The sequence below is a fragment of the Vulpes vulpes genome, chromosome 12, assembly GCF_048418805.1.
Source record: "Vulpes vulpes isolate BD-2025 chromosome 12, VulVul3, whole genome shotgun sequence".
NCBI classification, from domain to species: Eukaryota; Metazoa; Chordata; class Mammalia; order Carnivora; family Canidae; genus Vulpes; species Vulpes vulpes.
Genome location: NC_132791.1, coordinates 148,502,501 through 148,526,630, shown reverse-complemented (window position 1 = coordinate 148,526,630; position 24,130 = coordinate 148,502,501). Strand labels below are relative to the sequence as shown.

The 24,130-nt window shown below is 41.1% G+C and overlaps 1 long non-coding RNA gene across 1 annotated transcript in view; it reads right to left on the bottom strand.

Moving 5' to 3' along the window:
* Window positions 1-2,702: 2,702 nt before the first annotated feature.
* The window catches only part of LOC140594925 (uncharacterized), a 94,819-nt gene continuing 73,391 nt past the window's right edge, over window positions 2,703-24,130 (bottom strand). Inside the window, exon 3 of the long non-coding RNA XR_011996197.1 lies at window positions 2,703-3,115. This is a non-coding gene — a long non-coding RNA (uncharacterized lncRNA). The remainder of the gene's footprint in view (window positions 3,116-24,130) is intronic.

The window sequence follows — 24,130 nt, the reverse complement described above, 5'->3', positions numbered from 1 at the left end:
GCCGTGCTGTGACTAAAAGTTCCCAAGCTGCCAAATAAGTGCTTTTGGCCTACATTTATTGAACACTTACTGTGTACCAGGTTTGTTCTAAGTGCTTTATAAGTATTCGTATGTATATTTAATTCTCACAACAGTTGTATGAAGCAGGGGACATTTTATCCCCATTTCACAGGTAAGGAAGCTTGGGCACAGAAACTTGGGCATTGGGGTTGCTGTGTCCATGCCCTCTTCCCTTCCCTCTCCCTCGCCTGACCTACAACCCCCTGATGGGATCCTCCCAGGTCGTGAGGGCAAAAGTAATGTGGAATTTCAAAATTTTCAAGAGGTACAAGAATTGGATGCTGATTTCTGTCATGAAAAATTTGTGTGAACATCATCCTCTATCATTGATACTGGCATCCTAATCTGATGTTTATAAGTTATTCTCCTCTCCATCTCCATTTTTTTGACAGGCCTGGCAACCAAACTTCAGCCAGGTTAAGTGACTTGCTTGTAATGAGCAGCCCCAAGATTTGAACCCAGGCTAGTTTGACCCCAGAAAGTAAGCTGGTAACTGCTGGCTCTGCTGAACTCTTCTGATTCAGATGGTATTTTATTAGAAGTCCAGCTCTTCCCAGTTATTTAGAATGATTATATTTTCTTTTAAACAAATTAAGATGCTTTTTATTGTCATTAGTAGGGGAAACTGCATACGACCCTTGGAAGATCCAATCTTAAAACCTGAGTCTGTGGAAATTCCTGGCTCTTTGAAATTAGACAGGTGTGGATTCAAATTCTGGCTTGCTGGTTCTATGATCTCTGGCAACTCCTTTTCTCCTCAGTCTTTTTATCCATAAAATTGGTACGATAGCACCTTCCTCTCTTGTTGGACTATAGGCAGGATTTGAGGTCATGAATATAGAACATTAAGAATGTTCTCCATTAATAGCAGCTTTTGTTCTTATCAGCAGGACCCAGATCATTTCTGCTAAAACTCACTGGTGAATCCCTCCTCTTTTTTTGAAGTGGCAAGTTTGTTTCTATAGTTTGTGGTCACTCCTTGTGAGGCAGTCTGCAGAGGAAACTGGCCACTTGCCCCCAGCTTCTCTGTTATAGCATTCTCTCTCTTCTCTAACACAACGGGCTGCTTGAGCCAGAGGCAGGCAAGACCATCATCTTCCACATTTGTCATCAGACTTGATGGATAGTATTCCCAAGTTAATGCCATAAATGCTGTTTGGAAATTACAAGTCCATGCTGCTGGTGGTCCAGCCAAAAAAAGAATTAATTTATAATCATGAATATAAATTTCATAGATAGTATTATTGTCATGCAGGGTTTGAGTTATGGTACATATGGGGAGTGGCTTGTAGAACAGAAAACTATGTCGCTATAACTCAGTGTAATTCCAATGATAATAGTTATATCTATCACTTTGTTATAAATCAATCGATATCCTGTATTAAGTGAACAGGCCTTACCTCCCCAGCTGCAGAGGGTGGAATGGCAGGGAGGTCTCTGAGCTTTGTTGAAGGTATGGCTAGTGCTGACTCATGTCCATGGGAAGGCAGAAAAGAGATGCTTTGGGAAATTCTTCATGAACTCCAAATGCCTTGGTTCACTGGACAGTATGACCCTATCTATAAGCATTTAAAAAAAGTAAATGACATACCCAAGGCTCTAAAGATAGGCCTTTTGCTTGCATTTTATCTAAAAGGACTGTTTTCAGAACCGGGAAGTATTTACTAATTGCAGACAGGACTCTGAAACAGCATCAATCCTAGAAGAGCTGGTGTGCATCTGAAGGCCTCTCTAAATGCCATGAATTAGGTAGTATATCTTTCCTGTTAATCTATATTGGTTCCCTCCCAAAGGCAATTGACCCTGGGGAAAGGTAAAGCAGAAAGAATCTGAGCACCACTGAGCTAGCATGTAACTGGCTTTGCTGGGGAGGAGAATGCCGAAATATCACAGGGAGCAGTAGCTGGAGGAGAAAAGAAGATGGTTTGAAGTCGGTAGAAAGTAATTTTGCCAAGTGCAGAGTTATCTAGTTAACCTATTGTTCAACGTAATGAAAAGCAGGGCTATTCTGGAGTGTGTTACAGTATGTAGTTTGTCAATTACCCAATCAGGGGACAGTGTTCATTCAGCCAGAATTGAGGGCATTACCCATACTATTTTATTACTATTAAGCCTCAACTTGGCATATTTTTATATAGACTATAAGGTGTTTAATAGCCATGCAAAACTAGGACTTTCTTCATCCTTTCTGGCCTAAGTCCATTGTCAGTGGGCTGCGTTGGTTTTTGTCCTTGCAATTAAGGTGTTAGACTATGCAGTATTTAGACTTATAAAGTGATGGTCCCTTAAGAATTGTGATGGTCCCTCAACCTTAAAAAAAAAAAAATGGTAGGAACCGGTGAACAGGAAGTAAGAAAAACAGCCTAGGAAGTGAGGGTAGCCACCTACTAAAATCGAGAAGGCACCTTAGAGTCTGTGTAAAAAAAAAAAAAAAAAAAAAAATCTGCATTTAAAGTCTGCTGTATGCACCTAAAAATCTTCTTCACCCCCTACGTGTCCCTGCATTTAATAGAACTGAGAGTGAATTTTAAAAGCCTCCTAGGAAAAAACTGTGTTAAATCATGTTAGCAAATAAGCAACTTAAAATCATCATTATTTTAAAATGTAGTTTTAAATTTTTATTTTTAATTTAGGAAGTTCTTATTAAGGTTGGTCAGCCTTCTCATTTACAAATATCATCCCAGAGCATATTTAACTTACAACTGGTGTTAATTACTGGTAGTTCTACAAGCTGTTAGAAATTTTAAAATGCACATATTCGGAATTCTTCTGTTTTGAAGAACATAGTACAAATTTCCATAATAAAGCATTTCTCCCCTTGTGCCTGTGGTAGGCTGCTCAGTGGTGTCAAATATTTTTTGACTTTGATAAAAATGTACTGAGGGTCATGATCATCTCTTAATAGTTCACACTTCTATTTAATAACCTGCCTCAATGTCAAAAGACACCTCCATCCTATTGCAGTTCCAGGAAGTATTATGCACTGCCATCCCGTCTCCGGATGCTCATCAGCCATGTCCATGTTATTCCATATTCGGTCCATTCCAAAGAAAGGCTAAAAGGAGACAGAGGGTACAGATCTTGTTAGGTGCAGCCTCCGACACTATCACTATCAATTGTCTTTTGCTGGGGCTGATCATCACCTCAATTATCTAGTGTCCAGCCTACCTGATAGGTTTTTGCAAACTATAACTCTTCTGTCGATGAGCATGGAATAATGACAGCCAGGGGCAAATGGACAGAATACAAAAGAGATAAACCCAGAAGTAAAATACATAAGTCTATCTCTGCAGATAGACATACAATATGTTTTTGGTACTAAGCAATGCAACATAATGTATAACTAGCAGTTTCTTTGCAGGTTTATTGAGATTATGCTAATATGCTAAGCAAATTAGATAGAACTGTTTGCTTAAATATTTCCCCCATTTTATCATTTCAATGGAAATATACTAAATATTTAAAAATATTGTGATATGCTAAATGAACATAAATATAGAGAATTTTCCCTCAAATCATTACATTTGCAATTGTAGTAAAAACAACTTTAAAGTTAAATAGGGATCCTTTATTTAAGGGAAGATATATTTTTTTAAATGATCCCAGTTGAAATTCAATTCCAAATTGAAATCATGAATCAAGGAGAAAAGTACAATACACTGGTAACGTATGCTGAGGCATCATAGCACTACATATTTTGAGCCATACACAGTTCCACATAACATGAGAAAATAGATTTTAGTACAATATTAATTGAAGTTTTGCCAGTGTGTGGTTCAGGAGGTTAATTTGAAAAGAATACATTACCAATATATTTATAGCATTTAAATAAATTAAAATTACACTTCACACATCAATAACGCAGCTGTTAAATAATATTTTTATTCTATGTAAATCCCATCCATTCATCTCGGTTGTATAATAAATGACCATAATTACGGCGCTTCATTGGGAGGAAGGTCATTGGTAATCCTGTAATTCCTCATTGGTGTAAAGAGAGAAAACAGAACTGTTTGTGATAAATGTATTCAACCTTTTGCATACTTTGGTACTTTGGACCATGCATTAAAATGCAGTCAGAAATTAAGTTCTTCACTTCCACAGCATTTTTAATCTGCTGTGTTGATTTTTTTTTTCTGGTAAATAAAGCCTTCTTGAAGTGCTTCCTTGGCTATTTTTTTCCTTCTGGATGCAGATGTGTGTGTCTGAGCATGTGTATAATTGTAACTATACTATATATATATATACATACACACACACATTATACACACACCCCAATACACACACGCATACACACGTGTATACCAAAGAGCATGTCTGCCAAATTCACACTGTCCTATGTTACATAAATCCAGTTGGGAAATCTTTTTGGTAGAAATAATCTTAATTTTCAATGTTTCATTTTACTTCATTTTACTTAAGGGGAAATATGGTCTTCACATTCCCCTCCACTGTGGCATTACAAACATGAACTAAGGTTCTTAACCTTGTTTCTAGACGAGCTCTTCCCTTGGCAGATCTCTATTTTCAGGTCACCAGGGAAGGCATTTGGTAAATTTTTTCCCTTGAAGAATCTTTAGATATAACCCTGAAGATCTTTAGCTAACCTGGTTCCCATTTTCCTTTAATGTGAGGATGAAACCTGTTTTTCCTAGAGGAACTAAAGATACATAGAAGTGAATGTGAATGTTAAAAGTAATGGACCAGTGACAAATAAATTACAAAGAAGGTAACAAATTAAGACATTAACAAAGATAGCTATGTTTTAAATTATCTGTATCCCCTGTTTCCTTTTAACCCTAGAGACTGGTGTATTTTCTGTCCTTTCCAGGAGCAGACGAGGCTTGGGCTTTGCATATGGAAATAAGGACAAATGACTGTTAATTCCTAATGAGAAAAATATCAGTGGGCATGATTGCCTATGTGTGCCATAAGGGCTTATAATTGAAAGGTCTTCGGAAAAAAGGGTTCCAAGCAGAGGGAATTCCTTTTAATGAAGCTTGGATTTAGTCCCATTATTCTAATAAAGTGTAATCAATTGATGCCGACAATCTGAAGGTCTAGTTCAACCTCTGATTAGATCTTGGTTGTTTTTAAGGTGACGGGCATGAGGAAGGGAAACACAAGTTAATAGGCTTTTGGGTCAGTGATCCACACTTCCTGAAGCGAGTTGGGAGTTTTGAAGGAGGGCAATTTGGAAGCTGTCTTAGCATAAATCTAAAGCAAGGCTCTGGCTGTCCAGGGGGAACCAGGCCCTCAGCATTCCTCAAGACATGCTTCCAGCCGATTCTACTCTTAATCCAATTTACTCAGCCGAATAAGTCCCACTGCTTCAGCTTGCCAACAAATTAAAATCCAGCTTCATAAAAACACCTTGAATTTGGAAGGTATTGGCTGGCCCACTAGACTTGAAACTTCATTTATTCTGGCTAACTTCTCAATTATCTTCCCAGCAGTGGAGATGTGTAAAAGTGCAAAAATCAATAGGGTTCTATTCCCATTCTATTGGAAAGGGAAAAATTAATGAGATAGGACACTCTCTTAATCAGAAATAAATGTTTTAATTCAGATAATGACATAGTTTTCCCTCGCTGAAGGATGACAAATGCTGGGCTGCGCCCCCAGCAGAAGCAGTTTCAATTTTATTGTAAATATAAAAGGTATTGATCGGTGAGATGTACAAACCCCATTGCTTACAAAAGCCATTCAGGGGGACTGGGAAAACTATTAAGCACTGGGTCAGAAATCAATAAACAACACTGAAATGTAGCAGAGGTCGCCCTAGGCTTTGTGGCATCTTTGAAAGCCAAGTGGCAGGAATAGTGACAGAAATGTCTCTTGTGGAGCAATGTTGGGGATGAAGAGGGTCAAATGTTTAATCTCTTCTGTGGTTTGACAGGTCCTGGGAATGGAACGAATGTAGTCTTTCATGGCTGTCTTTGATTTAAATACATGCTGATTCATCCCCTTGCTGACAACTGTATTTATTGGCTTTGGGGCGCTTACATCTATAGGCAGCGAAGAGATCAGCATCTCTTCTGGAGGCAGAATGGTTGTGTTTATGCAAATGGACCACACCTTGATTCATCCTCTCTCTTCTCATGAAAAAAACAAACACACACTTAAACTTCTTTTAAACACACCAATAGATGGGAGTACAGTCTACCAGAACGAGCCTCATATTAGAGCAATTACAGGGCAGATGATAGAGCATGAAGTATTTTTTGTAACAGCTGACTAAATGTAATATTTCTCCTTTTGGGCTTTTAATTTTAACACTTACTTTAAATTCAAATGTAGTTTAGCCTCCTTTTTCTGAAGTCCTTTATCATGGGTTAATATATCCCACAGTCTCCAGAACACCCTCCTTTCATATGTGTTATTTGGGGGCAAAGAGATTATAATTTATCATTATTTTCTTCCCAACTCCCGCCCCTCCCCTGACACTTCTCCCATGGGGTTTTGAAGCTAGAAGATTAACCCAGATTAGAGATCATCCTTATGTTTTGAATAGAATTGAGTTGAATCTTTAAATAACATGAAGATAGTCATTGAACTAACTAAAACACACATTTTATTGCTTAAAATGCTAGCCAGGAAATATCCAGAGTGGAGAAAAATTACATAAGGGAAGAGATTCCATGCATGTAGGTGGAATCCAATTTTTCTAATAAGACATTGATTTGAAAGGTTTAAAGCCAAGTATTGAAACTTTTAACAACATCATTTCAGAAGCAGAGACAAAGCCTTCCCTCCCCAAAACAGCCAAAGCTGAGCCCTTGTGTTACTGGAGACTCTGTTCCTCTCTTGACACGGGTATGATTATGAGATTGGTGAGGGTCAAGCTGCCCATCAGTAGGTGAAGTGTTCAGCTGCTAAGGATTTGAGTTTCATCTCACCTCAGATATTATGTCAGTTTCATGTCATTTTCATCCCCGAGAATGATTTGAGAGCGCTCCTTGTCCCCTGTTATTGCGGTCACTTGACCTCAGATGTAACTTCTGTCGAATACCATCATTTTAACAAAGTCAGGAGTTGCACATCCCTAGCCAGAGCTGACCTTTCCAGCCTGCCGCTCCCCAATTGGCTCTGACGGCAGATTTTACTGCCCCCTCCATTCCCAACAAATGAATGTTAAGGCCTCAATGAATTGGTTCACATTGGAAGTTATAGTTTTTCATTGCCATGACCATTTTTAAAATTGGATCCCCCTCCCCTTTTTGTATTTGGCCTGTAGTATTGGTATTTTTCTTTTCGCATTTGGATGCTCAAACGTAGAAAACGACTTTCTGCTTAAAAACAATATTCTGGCCCCCCAATGACAATTCTACGTTTGTCATCTAAAACACATCTTGAATTCTTGTCTGGGAGATGTGTTCCCTATTCCCTCACAATTCCTCGCCTCTCTGTCCCTTGTCTTGTGCCCTTTTAGCATCCTTAAATTTTTAAGAAGAAAAGTAATTGGGTCATCATGATTATAATGAGCTCTCAAACTAGAATACACATCCTAATCTGGGCTCCTGGACTGGCCCTAATGAACTCCTGGACTCTTCAGAAAAAGAGTTCCATTCTTATGTGTAGTATATCTGATAGGAGAAACTGCTGGCCTGGGAGAATTTAGGGAACTTATCCCAGTTCACATAGCAAATGTCAGAAACAGAAAGGGGGCCAGAACCTTTGCTTTCTAAGTTATTTCCCCTTCGCTTGCTGTTGTGGCCACACTCAACACCAGTGCCATCATGCCTGAAGCTTACAGGGCCTTCTCACTCTCTTACTACATTAGCATATTACGTACCTGGCATTAATGCCTGGCATCTAAATATGGGTTGACAAATTTTGTGAAGGGCCAGATAGCAAATATTTCAGGCTCTGGGGGTCATATTTGTCTGTATTGTGTATTTCTCCCCCCCCACAACCTAACCATCCCCGCATCGTGTGTGTGTGTGTTTGTGTGTGTGTGTATGTGTGTGTGTGTTTACAACTCTTCAGATATGTAAAACCCATTCTTAGTTTCTGAGGTATACAAAAACAGGCTGTAGGTGTGCTTGGGCCATGGGCCATAGTTCTTTCTTTTTAAAAAGATTTTATTTTATTTATTCATGAGAGACACACAGAGAGAGGCAGAGACATAGGCAGAGGGAGAAGCAGGCTACCCATGGGGAGCCTGATGTGGGACTTGATCCCAAGACCCTGAGATCATGATCTGGGCCAAAGGCAGACATTCAACCACTGAGTCACCCAGGCACCAGGGGCCATAGTTTTATGATTCCTCAACTAGAAAGACTAGAAAGTGCCAAATATATGTTTGTTTATTCTAAGATGAATGCAGGAGGGAACTATCTACTTTAGGATCACATAAGACGATTATTAGTGAAAGTGCTTCCCACACCCTAGGCACTTGTTAAATGTTAGTATTTAGGGATGCCTGGGTGGCTCAGCGGTTGGGCGCCTGCTTTCAGTGGGCTCCGGGATGGAGTCCCACATCAGGCTCCCTGCGAGGAGCCTGCTTCTCCCTCTGCCTCTATCTGCCTCTCTCTCTCAGTCTGTGTCTCTCATGAATAAATAAATAAATTTTTAAAAAAATGTTAGTATTTATTGCCTCCTGGGAGCTTAGTCGGACTGTACAATTAAAGATGGGCTAGGAACCACTAGTCTCATATTCGAAATTATACTCACCTGGACAATAGTGTTACTTAAAACACAGTATCTGATTTTCTTAAAACACATGGAATTGCTGCTATTAGACCAATTTTGACATACAAAAGTGGCAAATTTTATGTTTCAACCTAATATCCTGGTCTTCCCAGCCTAACCAAAAAGGATATATATGTCAGATTAAGAATCAGTTTTGAAAAAAAGAAAAAAAGAATCTGCTTTGAATCAGAGAATATTATTGATTGTCTTCTCATCCAGGGCAGTATCATTAAAAAAAACCAAGTATATTTCCCTAGGTCATGGAGTCAGCTAAAATTGGGACCTGAGGGCTGTGTCATTCACTTCCTTCAGCACAAAGTTGGGTTTGGAGTTACTGCAGGGCCCCTGTACCCTCCTACCCCCACCCCATGTCAACTTAGCAGCTATGACATTAATGTCTAGCTGTTGGTAGTATTATAATGAGCTTGGATGTTGGGATGTGGAGACAGGAACCAGAGGGTGCAATGGAATTAAGGATGGGTGGGAGATCAGGGCAGGCTTTGAATATATGGCCTTTGCACATAGCAGACCTGTAGTCAGTTTAAAGGTTTCACTTCCTAAACGGTATACTTTGGAGGAGGCCCCAGGCTCTAGCCCCAACAGCTGACTGAGCCTGAATCAGATGGTCCCAAGGGATCTCCTCATGTCATAGATGTCATCTCATAGTCCAAATCCCTATAGCTTTAGGAATGATTCCTTTAAGACTTTGGGAACATTTTCCGGACTCTATAATTTGGAAGAATCTTATATTTTTAGATGATCATAATTCAACTAATGTTAATTGGGCATCTACTAGGTGCGCCAATCCAAATTAGCATTACCCATATTCTTTTTTTAAAATTTTTAAAAAAGATTTTATTTATTTATTCATAGAGACGCAGAGAGAGAGAGAGGCAGAGGGAGAAGCAGGGACCATGCAGAGAGCCTGACGTGGGACTCGATCCAGGGTCTCCAGGATCCCGCCCTGGGCTGCAGGCGGCGCTAAACTGCTGTGCCACCGGGGCTGTCCTACCCATATTCTTCAACACAAGTAAGCTTTAACACAAACTCTGCAGTGTAAGCGACAAAACACAAAAATTCCTGTTCTCTTGGGGTTCCCTAATTCCATTAGTAATGATCAGTTCTCTAGAGATAAAATAAGTGTGTAAGAGGCCAACAACATGTTAGAAGAGGCTTCTATGATCTAGCAAAACTCTGAAGAAGGAGAGGGAGGGAGCCATATAGGTATGAGAGAGGCAGCACCATGCTGGACTGGGCCTATGCCTGGGGCATTTGAGGAGCTGCAAGGAGACTGGTGTGTCTGGAGCATACTGAGGGGACATCCAATGGGTCTACAGGTGATTTTCTCTGAATGTGCCAGGCACTGCACTGTAAACATTACCTTTTTAATTCTTGCAAGGTCCCTTAGAGGTCAGTAACATGCCCATTTTACAGATGAGAAAACAGAGGCTGAGGGAAGTTAAGTAATTTGCCCAAGAGAAGACAACTAGATGATTAGGGAGCTGGGATTGGAGCCCATTCTTCAATGGGCCAGGTTTGATAACTTGGACATGATAGTGGGAGTTGCTTCATGAGATAGCACTTGTAATCTTTATGTTTTCTATCCCAATGAAAAATATGTAGAAATAGAAGAATAAATGGCGCTGAGATTACATTTCACAATTTAGATAATGAATCCCATTTTTTTCTGACAACTCTGTTACCTTTTTCATAATGCTGCTTCCTCTTTGGGTTTGGGGGCTCCTTTTTTTAAGATTTTATTTATTTATCTGAGATAGAGACAGTGAAAGAGAGAGCACAAGCGGGGGCAGGGCAGCAGGCAGAGAGAGGGGAAGAAGCAGGCTCCCCACTGAGCAGGGAACCTGATGCAGGGCTCAATCCTCAAACCCTGAGATCATGACCCAAGCGGAAGGCAGCCATCTAACCGACTGAGCCACCTGGGCACCCTGAGGGCTCCTTTTTCATATACTGCTCTGCTTAAATTTGGGTGGGCTCCCTACCTGTCCTGCTTCCAGACTGGGTTCAGGACCAGTCTCCTCCATGATGTCTGATCTGACTCCTCTCCTCCAAGATGAGTTTGCATTGTAATCTGCACTACATAATTTGGCACTTGGTTTATATAGCTTCCTGCATCTTTTTCTGGTGGTTTCATGGGTCTCACCTGTCACCTCTCCTCAGTGAGGTTGTGAGCTATCTCAGCAGGGCCAGCCTTAGGCTTCTTGCACATTCCAGGAACAAACTGACAAACTGATAGGACTTTCCACAAATAGTGCCAGTTGATTTGATAATGAGATAGTGTGTGTGTGTGTGTGTGTGTGTGTGTGTGTTGGGGAAGACCGCTAATAATCCTCTAATCGTCTCTGGAATCAAGAAAACAGAATACAGGGGATCCCTGGGTGGCGCAGCGGTTTGGCGCCTGCCTTTGGCCCAGGGCGCGATCCTGGAGACCCGGGATCGAATCCCACGTCGGGCTCCCGGTGCATGGAGCCTGCTTCTCCCTCTGCCTATGTCTCTGCTTCTCTCTCTCTCACTGTGTGCCTATCATAAATAAATAAAATTTAAAAAAAATTAAAAAAAAAAAAAGAAAACAGAATACATTAACTTTCAGGTTACCTTCTACTTCCTCAGGAGTCACTGTGTTCCATGTGTCTGACTCATCTTGCAGTGTAGACAGCCTTCCTTGGGATCCTGTCTGCTACTTTGGGAAGGCAATGTGGTGCGATGGAAAGCACACTGGTTTCAGATTCAGAACCTGGGCTCCAATCCCATCATCCCTAATCTTCTAGTTGTCCTATTTTGGGCAAATTACTTAACTTCCCTCAGTCTCTGTTTTCTCATCTGTAAAATAGGCATGTTACTGAACTCTAAGGAACCTTGCAAGAATTAAAAAGGTAATGTTTACAGTGCAGTGCCTGGCACATTGTAGGTACCTCATAAATCATAGGATTGCTTTTAAAACAATGAAAAACAGAAACAAGTTTAAAAAGCTTAATGTGGATATGATTTTTGCTCCTTGACACTTAATCTTCCTAAGAAGATAAATTAGGAGTTAGTATTAGCCATCTAGAAATTTCTTTAAGTGAATTTCTGGAAGCCAGTTGGGAGGGTAGGATGATATACTGGAAGCAGAAGATCAGCCTGGGTAAAGCACAGTTTAAGAAAACTGCGAATTTGGGTCACTAGCAGTTGATTAGGGTCCGGAGTGAGGCTGGAGGAGTGGACAGCAGCTGCATGCTCAGGGCCTCCAGGTCTCTCTGCTAAGATAATGGGATCCTACCCATTGGGCAATGGGGAGGCATTGAAGGAGTGTGGTAGTTACCTACATTTATGACTTTCCCACTAACTTCTTTCTTGCTTTTTTTTTTTTTTAAGATTTTATTTATTTATTTGAGAGAGAGAGAAAGAAAGAGAGAGCAGGGGGGAGGAGTATAGGGAGAGGGAGAAGCAGACTCCCTGCTGAGCAGGGAGCCTGATGTAGGGCTTGATTCCAGGACCATTCCCTGAACTGAAGGCAGATGCTTAACCCTGAGCCACCCAGAGACTCCTTCTTTCTTGTTTTTACATCACATAATGATAAACTGATGTGATCACACTTTTAGAGTAGGCCTGAGAACACACATAATGATATTGACTATTATTAAAATGGGGAGGATTTATATAAAAGTAACAACATAATTTTATTATTCATGTTTTTGATATAAAGTTATATTTTAGAGATGCCTGGGTGGCACAGTTAGTTAAGCATTTGATTCTTGGTGTCAGCTCACGTCATGGTCTCAGGGTCATGAGATCAAGCCCTGTGTTGGGCTCTGTGCTCAGCACAGTCTGATTGTCCCTCTCCCCCTACTCATGCATGTGTGCTCTTTCTCTCTCTTAAGTAAATAAAATCTTTAAAAGTATTATATTTTAAATTTCATGCAATCATATAATAGAATGCTAGAGATGCAAAGGGATTTAGGCAGTGTTCACTCTCCAACATCATTAAGTTTCTGCCAGTTTCTTGGGGAAACTGAGGCCCAAGAAATTCATCTTGCGCTAAGTAAATTTACAGTTTAAGGATATTTCAGAAAGCTTTGTAGTTGCTCTTTATAATGCACTGTTTTGTTCTAGACGTTGTGCTGGACACTGCATCTATACCGCCCTTCACACATACAACAACCTGTACAAAAGAGATCATATCATCCATTATACAGATACATAAACTGAGATGCAGATACCTGAAGGCACACAGCTAATTAAGTGGTGATTCAAAATCACTTTTATCTGCACCCAAAGTCTGAGTTCTCACCATCCTACATGGCATCAGTGCTGGGAATAGGACCTGGAGCCAGTGCTCCTTCTTTTCAGCCACATTTCAAGGTTCTCTAAAGTCATTTCCTGCTTTAAGCCAGGCCAGCACTGACTTGGCTACAAATTGATGTTGATACACTAATAATTGCTTTTATAGTCTTCACCTCTGATGGGATGTTGATATTTCAAGTTTCTACTAAGAAGAATCCTGTGCAGAATGCATTGTTTGTGCAGAGATTTTATTGCCATGTTCGTGACTTCATCACGGGAGACTCTCATTAAGCGGAACCCTCGGAGAAATGTCTGTCTGTTCTCAGATCAGGATTAGCGAGATTTTTCCTTAAGTATTTGACCCGTAAGTATGCTCTCTCATGGATGCTGTAAATTGTATGACTGATCAGGTTTTCCGTTTTTGCACTTGTTAGAACACTCAGACCTGAGTGTGAATCCCATCCATATTGAGTATATAGAATTTTATAGTATGCATTGCTATGTGACAGTCTTCTCGGTTTTAGGTTTCAAATACTACTTTTTGTCTCATTTATTTATAATTTATTTTTCCCTGATCTAACTGATACAGTCTTAGAAGGAACCGTAAATTGTTTTCAGAACAAGGTGAAATATAAATAACTAAATAAAATTTAATTGTGTTGAATTGTCAAACCTTTTTGTAAAACCCAGTAGCAAACCCAACCTGCAAAATATTCCTGTCAGTCCTGGTGGGAGAAAAGCTTAGAAATTATAAGCTCCTTACACAGAGCAATCACGCCCTGGGAACATACTGCAGGACCCAGATGGGGACATCCAGGAGATGGAACGGTTCCCTACTGTCCCGTCCAAATGAACTAGGATGCTGTATCCATCCTACCTAATTAAGGAGTGCTTGAAAGCAGGGCCTTTTTCTTGATTTACAAACCCTCCTCATCATCATTTATAGTGCACTGATATGTGAAGGCAGGGAGGAGAAACACTTAAGGGAAGATGGGTATTTCCTTAGATGACATTGGTGGGGGCAAGTGTCACCTTCACACAGGCACCTCCACTGTGATGGCTTGTTAAGGGTTCGGCAGCAGTGGATGGAACATGCTGTACTTATTGACAAGGCACAGAGCTATTATCCATATTGGTACAGGAATTCAAGGACAGGACACAGATCAAGTGAGCCCAGAAGTACATCTTTGACACTTGCTATAAGAGTCTTGTTGGTGATTTTTATGCATATGAAACTAGGGAAATGCAACTTTATTCATGTATTCATTTATGCATTCATTCATTCATTCATTCATTCATTCAACATCTATTGGTATAGCTCTTTGCTGTACTCTGAAGATAAAAGAAAAGCAAAAGAGATCTGGAGGAAAAAATATTCCCAAAACATAAAAGAGAAGACTATCATCTTGGTTTTTAAAAAGGGAAATGGTAAAAGTTTTGAAATCTGTCCTGTTTTCTACTGGCTTGAAGATTACTTGAGAGACAGAAAGGGGGATAGAGAGAGTCAGACAGATAGACTGACAGAAGTTCTCCTCAGGGTACACAAACCACGGGTAGCATCTTAGAAGTGAGAAAGAAACTGACTTCTTCCACAGGTCTCATGCTAAGTGCGATAGAAAAGAAGAGGGTCAGCCTTTTTCTAGCTTTTCCCACCAATATTCAAAGTCTTGGTAATTGGTGTTTTGGCACCTTGGCAATGGTACCCCAGAACTCACTACCTACAGAAATACCTGCAGGTGGTCAGAAAGCCCTATCTCATTCCATCCTCCTCCTTAAGACAGCCAGTCCCTAAGATTAACCATCACAACTACTAATATCATTATTTCCCAACCAATTTGAACTTTTGACCCCTCCCCACATCAGCACATGTGTGATATATTGAGCAAAGCTATACTCAGGGACACTGATGCACTTCTACTCTCCTTCAGGTGGGCTCCTAATTCTAATTACAACTTACTTGCCTGTTGGAGTGGGTTGAACGTTGGCTCCCAAAAGATATGTCCACCTGGAATCTATGAATGCAAACTTATCTGGGGGAAAGTCTTTGCAGTCACCATTAATTTTAAAGATCTCAAGTGCGATCATCCTGGATTATTTGGGTGGGCCCTAAATCCAATGACAAGTGTCCTTAATTACAGAAAAGTGGAGGGAGATTTGGGACACACAGAGGAGAAGGCCATGTGAAGATAGAGCTAGACATTGGAATTATGCACCTCCAGGCCAAAGAATGCTTGGAGCCACCAGAAGGTAGAAGAGGCAGGAAGGTTCACCCCTAAAGCCTTTAGAAGGCGTAATACTCAGCCAACACCTCAATTTCAAGCTTCTGGCCTTCAAATCTGTGAGAGAATACATTTCTGTTGTTTTAAGTCATCAAATTTGTAGCAATTTGTTAAAGCAGCCCTAGAAAATGAATACATCTGTCTTTTCCCCTACTTCTCCTAAACCTCACTTAAAGCAGAACTTTTTTTTTAATTGGAGTTTGATTTGCCAACATATAGCATAACACCCAGTGCTCACCCCACCAAGTGCCCCCCCTCAGTGCGTGTCACCCAGTCACCCCAACCCCCCCCCGCCCACCTCCCCTTCCACCACCCCTTGTTCATTTCCCAGAGTTAGGAGTCTCTCATGTTCTGTCACCCTCTCTGATATTTCCCACTCATTTTCTCTCCTTTCCCTTTATTCCCTTTCACTATATTTTATATTCCCCGAATGAATGAGACCATATAATGTTTGTCCTTCTCCGATTGACTTACTTCACTCAGCATAATACCCTCTAGCTCCATCCACGACAAAGCAAATGGTGGGTATTTGTCGTTTCTAATGGCTGAATAATATTCCAGTGTATACGTAGACCACAGCTTCTTTATCCACTCATCTTTCGATGGACACCGAGGCTCCTTCCACAGTTTGGCTATTGTGGACATTGCCGCTATAAACATCGGGGTGCAGGTGTCCCGGCGTTTCACTGCATCTGTATCTTTGGGGTAAATCCCCAGCAGTGCAATTGCTGGGTCATAGGGCAGATCTATTTTTAACTCTTTGAGGAACCTCCACACAGTTTTCCAGAGTGGCTGCACCAATTTGCATTCCCACCAACAGTGCAAGAGGGTTCCCCTTTCTCCGCATCCTCTCCAACATTTGTTGTTTCCTGCCTTGTTAATTTTCCCCATTCTCACTGGTGTGAGGTGGTATCTCATTGTGGTTTTGATTTGTATTTCCCTGATGGCAAGTGATGCGGAGCATTTTCTCATGTGCTTGTTGGCCATGTCTATGTCTTCCTCTCTGAGATTTCTGTTCATGTCTTTTGCCCATTTCATGACTGGATTGTTTGTTTTTTTGCTGTTGAGTTTATTAAGTTCTTTATAGATCTTGGATATGAGGGCAACCCTGGTGGCTCGGCGGTTTAGCGCCACCTTCAGCCCGGGGCGTGATCCTGGAGACACGGATGGAGTCCACGTCAGGCTCCCTGCATGGGGCCTGCTTCTCCCTCTGCCTGTGTCTCTGCCTCTATCTCTCTCTCTCTGTGTCTCTTGTGAATAAATAAATAAATTCTTAAAAAAAAAAAAGATCTTGGATACTAGCCCTATCTTTATGTCATTTGCAAATGTCTTCTCCCATTCTGTAGGTTGTCTTTTAGTTTTGTTGACTGTTTCTTTTGCTGTGCAGAAGCTTTTTATCTTAAGTCCCAATAGTTTTCATTTTTGCCTTTGTTTCCCTTGCCTTCATAGATGTATCTTGCAAGAAGTTGCTGTGGCCAAGTTCAAAAAGGGTGTTCTCCTCTAGGATTTTGATGGATTCTTGTCTCACATTTAGATCTTTCATCCATTTTGAGTTTATCTTTGTGTATTAAACCAGAACTTTTACACCTCCTTCTTCACCCAGTTCCTTCTACTGACCCTGCACCCATCCTTACCCAGCACTGAGTCTCCAGCCTAGATACCTAACCTTGCCCACACTCCAGATTCTCATTCATGCTTCAGACAGGAGTCAACACCAGACCCAGGTCATCACCCCTCCCTGTTTTCCTCTGTTCTTGCTGTCCTGCTAGAGAGATAAAGAACTATGAAGATTTGGCCTCTAACAGTTCATAATGTCAAAGTTCAAATTCACTACTCAAGATTAAGAATATCCCCCCTTCATCTATTCCAGTTAGAAACTCCCTGACTTAATCTTATATGAGAAGACTAAGCCTATGTGGTACGTGTTCTAGAACATTCCCATACCTCACATCAAAATATCTCTCCCGTTTAGCTTCATTCTCAGAGGATATTTCTCTCAGTTGAAAAGAACCATTTGCTTGACCCTGATGGCCCATTTACCCACTATTTTGAGTCTTTTCCTCCTTCATGCAGAATTTCTCAGGTGAGCAATTTATAACAACTACCTCCACCTTTTTTTCTTTATCTTTACCTGCAGCTTCCATAATGCTCTGAAACTGGGCTTTTTCCTTTTTTGGCAGCTCTGTGATTTCTTGCAGAAGGAAATTTACTTTTTCTTATCCTAATTTTTTTTGACTTTTCAGGCAATATTGTTATTCTTCTTGACTTTCTTTCCATCAATGATTTCTAGGATACTTGATATTCTGACTTGCCTTTCTTCTTTCTCTCTAACTATCCTTTCTTATGTTGGTTCTTCCTTCTCCTCATGCCTCCAAGGCTGTGTCATTGCCTTTCTTTTATATCTTAATGCAACTCTTCAGAAAGCCCAACATTTTTATGATTAAAATGGTCACATCAGGGGATGTCTGGGTGGCTCAGCAGTTTGGCGCCTGCCTTCGGCTCAGGGCATGATCCTGGAGTCCCGGGATCAAGTCCTGCCTTGGGCTCCCAGCATGGAGCCTGCTTCTCCTCTGCCTGTGTCTCTGCCTGCCTCTCTCTCTCTCTTTCTGTGTGTCTCTAATGAATAAATAAATTAAAAAAAATAAAAATAAAATGGTCACATCATTACTTCTCATTCCTAAATTTAAATCTCCTGTTCAATCCTCATACTCCAATGCTGATCCGCGTCATTGCCAACTATATTTTTTTTACATAGATGTCTCATCACCATCTCAGACTTAGGATGTCCTAAACCAAATCAACTTCTCCATCTGACCTCTCTATCTCCGACAAGTTCTATCCCCCAAACTTTTTTCCATCACTCCTGAGTTTACTCAGATATCACGTTCTGCCAGCTTTTCTAATAAAGTCTTGCTCATATAATCTCTCTTCAAAAAAAAAAAAAATTGTACCTCTGCAAGTCTATTCCAGACCTTCATCACTAACCACTCCTCATTTTGCATGACACTATTTAAATGTGTGCCCACATTGCTTCTCAGTCTTTTGGCTAAGATCAAGTGTAAATGTGTGCCCACCCAGTAGACTGTGATTTCCTCAAGGGTGGACACACCCCATTCATTTTGGACGTCTGATGCCTAAATAGGAGCCAGCACATCCAGTCTCAGTAAATGCTGTTTGGATGGAGAAATGAATGGATAGATCAGTCCCTCAGCTCCTTAACCCCAGTCCCTCCCTCCCACAGACTGCTCTGGGATCCCCTGGATGATACATTCTTAAATCTTCTATTCTTTTAACTCCCCTGAAAAGTAGTTGTCATTGTAACTGTCTTACAGATGAGGAAACTGAAGCTTACTCAGACAGGTTAAGGAGCTCACTCAAGGTCGCACAGTGAGAAAATGGCAGTGTCTGGGATCCCATGCTTTTTCATTTGATATGGCTGCCTCCTTTGGGGCAGTCATGGGAAATTATGTTGGATAGGAAAAGGCCAAATTATGCAGGACTTTGAAAGCCAGCCAAGAAACTTTGGACTTTACCCAATTAGAACTAGTCTTCAAAAAATATGGAGGTAGTAATACATACATCTTAGGGTTATTTGGAAAATTAAAAGAGACAATATATATACAGCACCTAAAATAAAACCTTGCCTATTGTAGGTTCTCAAAAGTGGTAACAACTGTTATTATTTTGAAATTTTTGTTTATATAGGCCTTTCTTACCAGCCAGATTTAAAGCTGCTTGAGGCCTCTCTGGGCCTCTCTGCACCCCACTTTCCTCACTAGTCCCTCAAGCTTAATAATGGGGCCTGCCCAATGTATGATTGTCAAGACTGAATGAAATAGGGACATCTGGTTGGCTCAGTGGTTGAGCATCTGCCTTCAGCTCAGGGCGTGATCCTGGAGTCCTGAGATTGAGTCCTGCATCGAGCTCCCCAAGGGAAGCCTGCTTTTCCCTCTGCCTATGTCTCTGCCTTTCTGTGTCTCTCATGAGTAAATAAATAAAATCTTTTAAAAAAAGATTGAATGAAATAATATGTATAATGTAGCCTGGTGTCTGCCACAAAGTAATTTTCAATAAGTAGTAATATTGTCACTACTCTTATATTTACTTTTGTGATATTTTTGTTTGGTGAGAAATTTCTTTTAAAAGTCAGTGTTAGGATTAGCCTAGTTTCTCTTGAGGAACTGCTGTTTCTTATAGTCATTCAAATGACACCAAGTTTCTTTGGCTGCCAGGAAGCTCAAAATCCAACCTGAAATTTAACCATGGCAGCTATGAGGACCCTACTGGTTTTTTAATATATTTCATTTCTCCTTTTTCTAGTTCTGTTTCCTACTTCCATCTCATTTTTCCATTTCAATGTTATTATAAACTGCCTCAACCCACTTCTCTTTAGGTCATAGTTTTTCACTCTCTTCTTGGTCATAGTTTCTTGATTGAACCTGTCTCTAGACTTCCTCTAGAAAAATCTACATACAAACATACCCTCCCATCCTTGCCCACAATTTTGCATCCAATTTTAGGACATTCTTGGACTTCCTGAAGCTCAGCCAGAAAAAGAGACCCTGATTTAGATTATAATTAGATAAACTAAAAGAGAGGAGACAAGGGGGGAGGTAGGGCTGGAGTTGGGGTGATTAAGAGGAAATATTCCAGAATCTTAGCATTGGAAGAAGCCTGGTGAGATCATCTAAAGTGACTTCCCCCAGGGCTGGAGTCCCTACTCTGATCTACCTTCTTCTAAGTGGGTAAAAGGCCTCTGCTCAACCAATTGCACTTGGGGGAGTCTCCTTGCTCACAGATCAGCCCATCATAGCATGACAGCCCTCGTTGGTGGGATGTTTCTCCCTCATCTACTCCTTTGTCACCTACATGAGTGTGTGCAAATATGCAAGTACCTCTTCAGCTTTTGGAAGACTGTTCTCATGGCTGCCAGAGCCTTTGCCTCTCTGCATGGAGGTAGCCACATTTCCTTCAGCCCCTTCTTCCCTGACAGGGTGTTATTGCTCTTAAGAGAGTCAGCTTAGTCTATCCCTTCTGTGGCATCTGCCCAGCCTGACACCTGCTTTCCAAAACTATTTTCCCAGCCATGGAAGGTGCACTTAGGGGTCATATTTATACCATGTGGCTCCACCCCCAGCCCATAGCTGGAATCTAGTAGAACTTTGCACTAAGAGGTGAGTTGTATTTTCTCCCCCAAATATTTGGAATTGGATTCAGGGCAGTTAGTTTCTGCTAGTCTTCTGAAGTGGGGATAGGTAATCCTTGTGGCTGTAGAGGCAGCTATCTGTGTAGAGGACAGAGCAAAGAATAAAGCAAGTGCAGAAGGGGGAGCAGAGGGGAGAGTTCAGGTGGCCTCGAGAGGGACAGGACAAAAAGGGTAATTGCTGGTTCTGGTTCCTAGTTCCTAGTTCCATTTTCCTTTCAATCTTGGCTGTCTTCTTGGATTCCATGAAACATCCTGTTACCTTGAAACAAATACCCCTTTTTGGTTTAAACCTGTTGAGGTGACTTCTGTTATATGCAAACAAAGTCAGTCTCCCCTTCTCACCTCCTGTTGCGTGTCTTTCCCTCTCCTGCCCTCTGCTTGTCTCTTCATAATTCCTGTGTTCTTATGACCTTCATTACTAGGTCTTGAGACTGTCTACCTTTGCCTTGCTACAGATCAAATCTCCCCAGAAATTTAATGCTGAAGCTGTACTTCTCCTTTGGATATGAAAGTCTGGCATCTCATCCCAACCTCACATTCTACAAGGCAAAAAATATCATTCTCTTCTTTTTCTTTAAAAAATCCCTTACTGGCCTATCAGCCAGGCCTGACATTTGGTCTCTGGCTTCTGATTCTCTGTAGGGAATTTCAAGATCCCTAAATTTTGTGATCTTCTCTTGTACCATGGCATCAAGATCTGCCTTCTTCCTCTAATTGCCATAGATAAGTGGTCAGTTTTGTATTTGGTTACTGGAACGTTGCCATTACTAGCCTCTTGGCTGCCAGCTTCCTCTATTTTCTGTCACTTTAAAATGCTTCCAAAAAATGATGCTTCTAAATGAGATGTGGCCTGGTCAGCGTAAGTCCAACAAAGACACATTCCATTAACATTCACCCAGCTACGGCCACTTTAAGCTCCTCAGCGGGTATTTGCGTTTTGATGACACTTATGATTAGAAATAGTATGATAATCACTATGAACTCCCCTGGTCAACCACCCTCAATACCTCCCTATTTCCCTCAGGATAAAGTCCTAGTTCCTTAGCCTGACAGTCAACATTTTCTACACTCTGGTGTCTACCAACATTTTCTTTTTAGCCCCAACTCTGCTATAGGACCCTTCTCAAGCCAGGTTGTCTACTCACTATTTCCCAAACTCACTGTGGGCTTCCTCATCTTTGGGCTCTGCATTCCTTTATTCATGCAACATGTACTACGTCTTGTTGTACCAGACACTGGAGATAAAACAATGAACAAGACAGACACAGTCTGCTATTAAACATATTTTCACTCCATGCTAGTCTGGCTCCATTCCTTTTCTCTCTCTGGCTCCATTCCTTTTGTACTAAATTCTACTAAATTCTCTATCCTTCAAGGTCCCACTAAAATCCACCTCTTCCCCAATCATGCCTTCTGAGATGATCCCTCAGTTTTAAACTCCTGTTTACATTTTTATTTGTACTCTGACGTTACTTATTACTTAGCAGCTGAATTGAAACTGTAACCTGGAGAAGAAGCATCTTCTGCGGCTTCATTCACTCTACGGGGTCTTACACAGAGTATTAGCTCAATAAATGCTTTAGCTTTATTACTGTATCTCAGGCTCAAATTTCCTTAAAACAACTGCAAATGGATATGAATATGCCTCTCTGGTTGACTTATATAAGAACAAGTATTTCCATCGGTTCAGCGTTCTCATTTTTAACATCAGCCAGGTCACACAAGCTACAACATGGATAAAACTGGAGGACATGATACCAGGTGAGGTAAATCAGTCACAAAAGGACCCGTACTGTAGGATCCCACTTATATCATGTACCTAGTATAGTCAAGTTCACAGAGCCAGAGAGTAGAATGGTGGTTGCTAGACCCCGGGGGAAGGAGGAAATGAGGAGACAGTGTTTAATAGAAATGGAGTTTCAGTTTGGGAAGAGGAAAAAGTTCTGGAGATGGATGGTGATTATGGTCACACAATAATACAAATGTACTTAATGCCACTGAATCACACACTGAAAAATGGTTAAAATGGTAATTTTATGTTACGTATATTTTACCAAAATTTAAAAACAAACAAACAAAACAAACTAACCAGGTCCCAGGTTGTGTGTGGCTGTGGTATGGGTCTTCCCACTCTGGGTTCCTCACAACACCTCCCATTTCCAGTTTCCTTGGTAGCTGGAACTTGTGGAAGTGAAGTGAATGGCATTATTTCCTTAGAATTGAGAAGGAAAATTAGAAGGGAATCTTTGAAAATGCTTTAAACACTTCTCACGTTTCACCTTGCCACTGTCTCTTCAGGGTGTGAGTGGAAAAAAGTGTCAAACCTGAAAGCCAACAAGAGAAGGCGTTTTCTGGGCTCAGATGAAGAAATCTGCAAAATTAGGAAATAATGTTTGTGCCATTTCTGGAGGCCCTGGACAGGCTCGGTTCACCTCCAAGTGATTTACCTGTGGCTCTCGATGATTATTTACTTGGCTATTCAGTTCAAGACAATCACAGGAATGTACGGCCCATAAATTAGAATAGCTATGAAACACAGGCTGCCTTTATGTAGAAACATAACTTTTGCAGGTTGTTTTTTTTTTTTTTTTCACAAGAAGAAAATACATTTAATATACAGGTTCAGAGTGATCACTCTGTTCTTACTGCCTCTTTTTTAATATCAGAGTTCAGCTCAAATTTCTTGCCTGTCCTAGGTCTGTGCCCTTGTGGCTGACTCTACAGGCCCAGGAGACACATACTCCCCAAAATGTTCCCTGACTGAGCCCCACTGGGGATCAGTGAGTCTTCTTCCACCATTTCCTCCCCCTTTGGCTGCCTCAGTGTTGGGGACAGTGGGGGTTGTTCACAGCATGTGAACATGGAAGTGAGGTCAACTATGTGAAAGAGGGAATAGAGCATGGATCTTGAGGGTGGGCTAAGCAGCTCTGAACCCAGATTCCACCACACACTGGCACTGGCCCCCCAGCAGATGACTTCATCCCACCCATCTATACAATGAGGGTAACAATATCCCTCTGGTTGACTTATGGTGAGGAATAGAGATAATGAACAGTGGCCCAGGGTCTGACATTCAATAAACAGTTGTAAAGATATAAAGATTCCAGCTCTTGAGTAGTCTGCATTTTAGGAAGAGTGGAAAAGCCTCAAACTGAGCAGATGAGAGGGAGGGTTGAAGGGACACTTGACAGCTAGTGAGGGAGGAGGAAATTTGGGGGTCTGACCAAGTCAGGAGCACAGACACTAAAGTAGACAACAAGTTGTCTATAAGTAAGTTTGAGGAGGGTCCAAGGGTCCATCTGAGATCTGGGTTGGCACTAATTAAGAAGAAGCAAGACTTTTAAAGCTAGGAAGTATGACCTGCAGGCTAACGGCAGGCATCTAGGTCACACTGTTCTAACGAGGAGAGGGCATTAGAGTACTGCCTTTAGAGCCACACTGCCAGGATTTGACCCCTGGCCCTGCCTTTACCAGCTGTGCAATCTTGGCCTAGTTACTTAACCTCTCTGTGCTTTCATGCCTTCCTTTAGAAAATGGAGGTAATAATAGTTATCGACCTCACTGGTAAGGTTTTTGTGAGAATTAAATAAAATTAGTATGTGTAAAACTC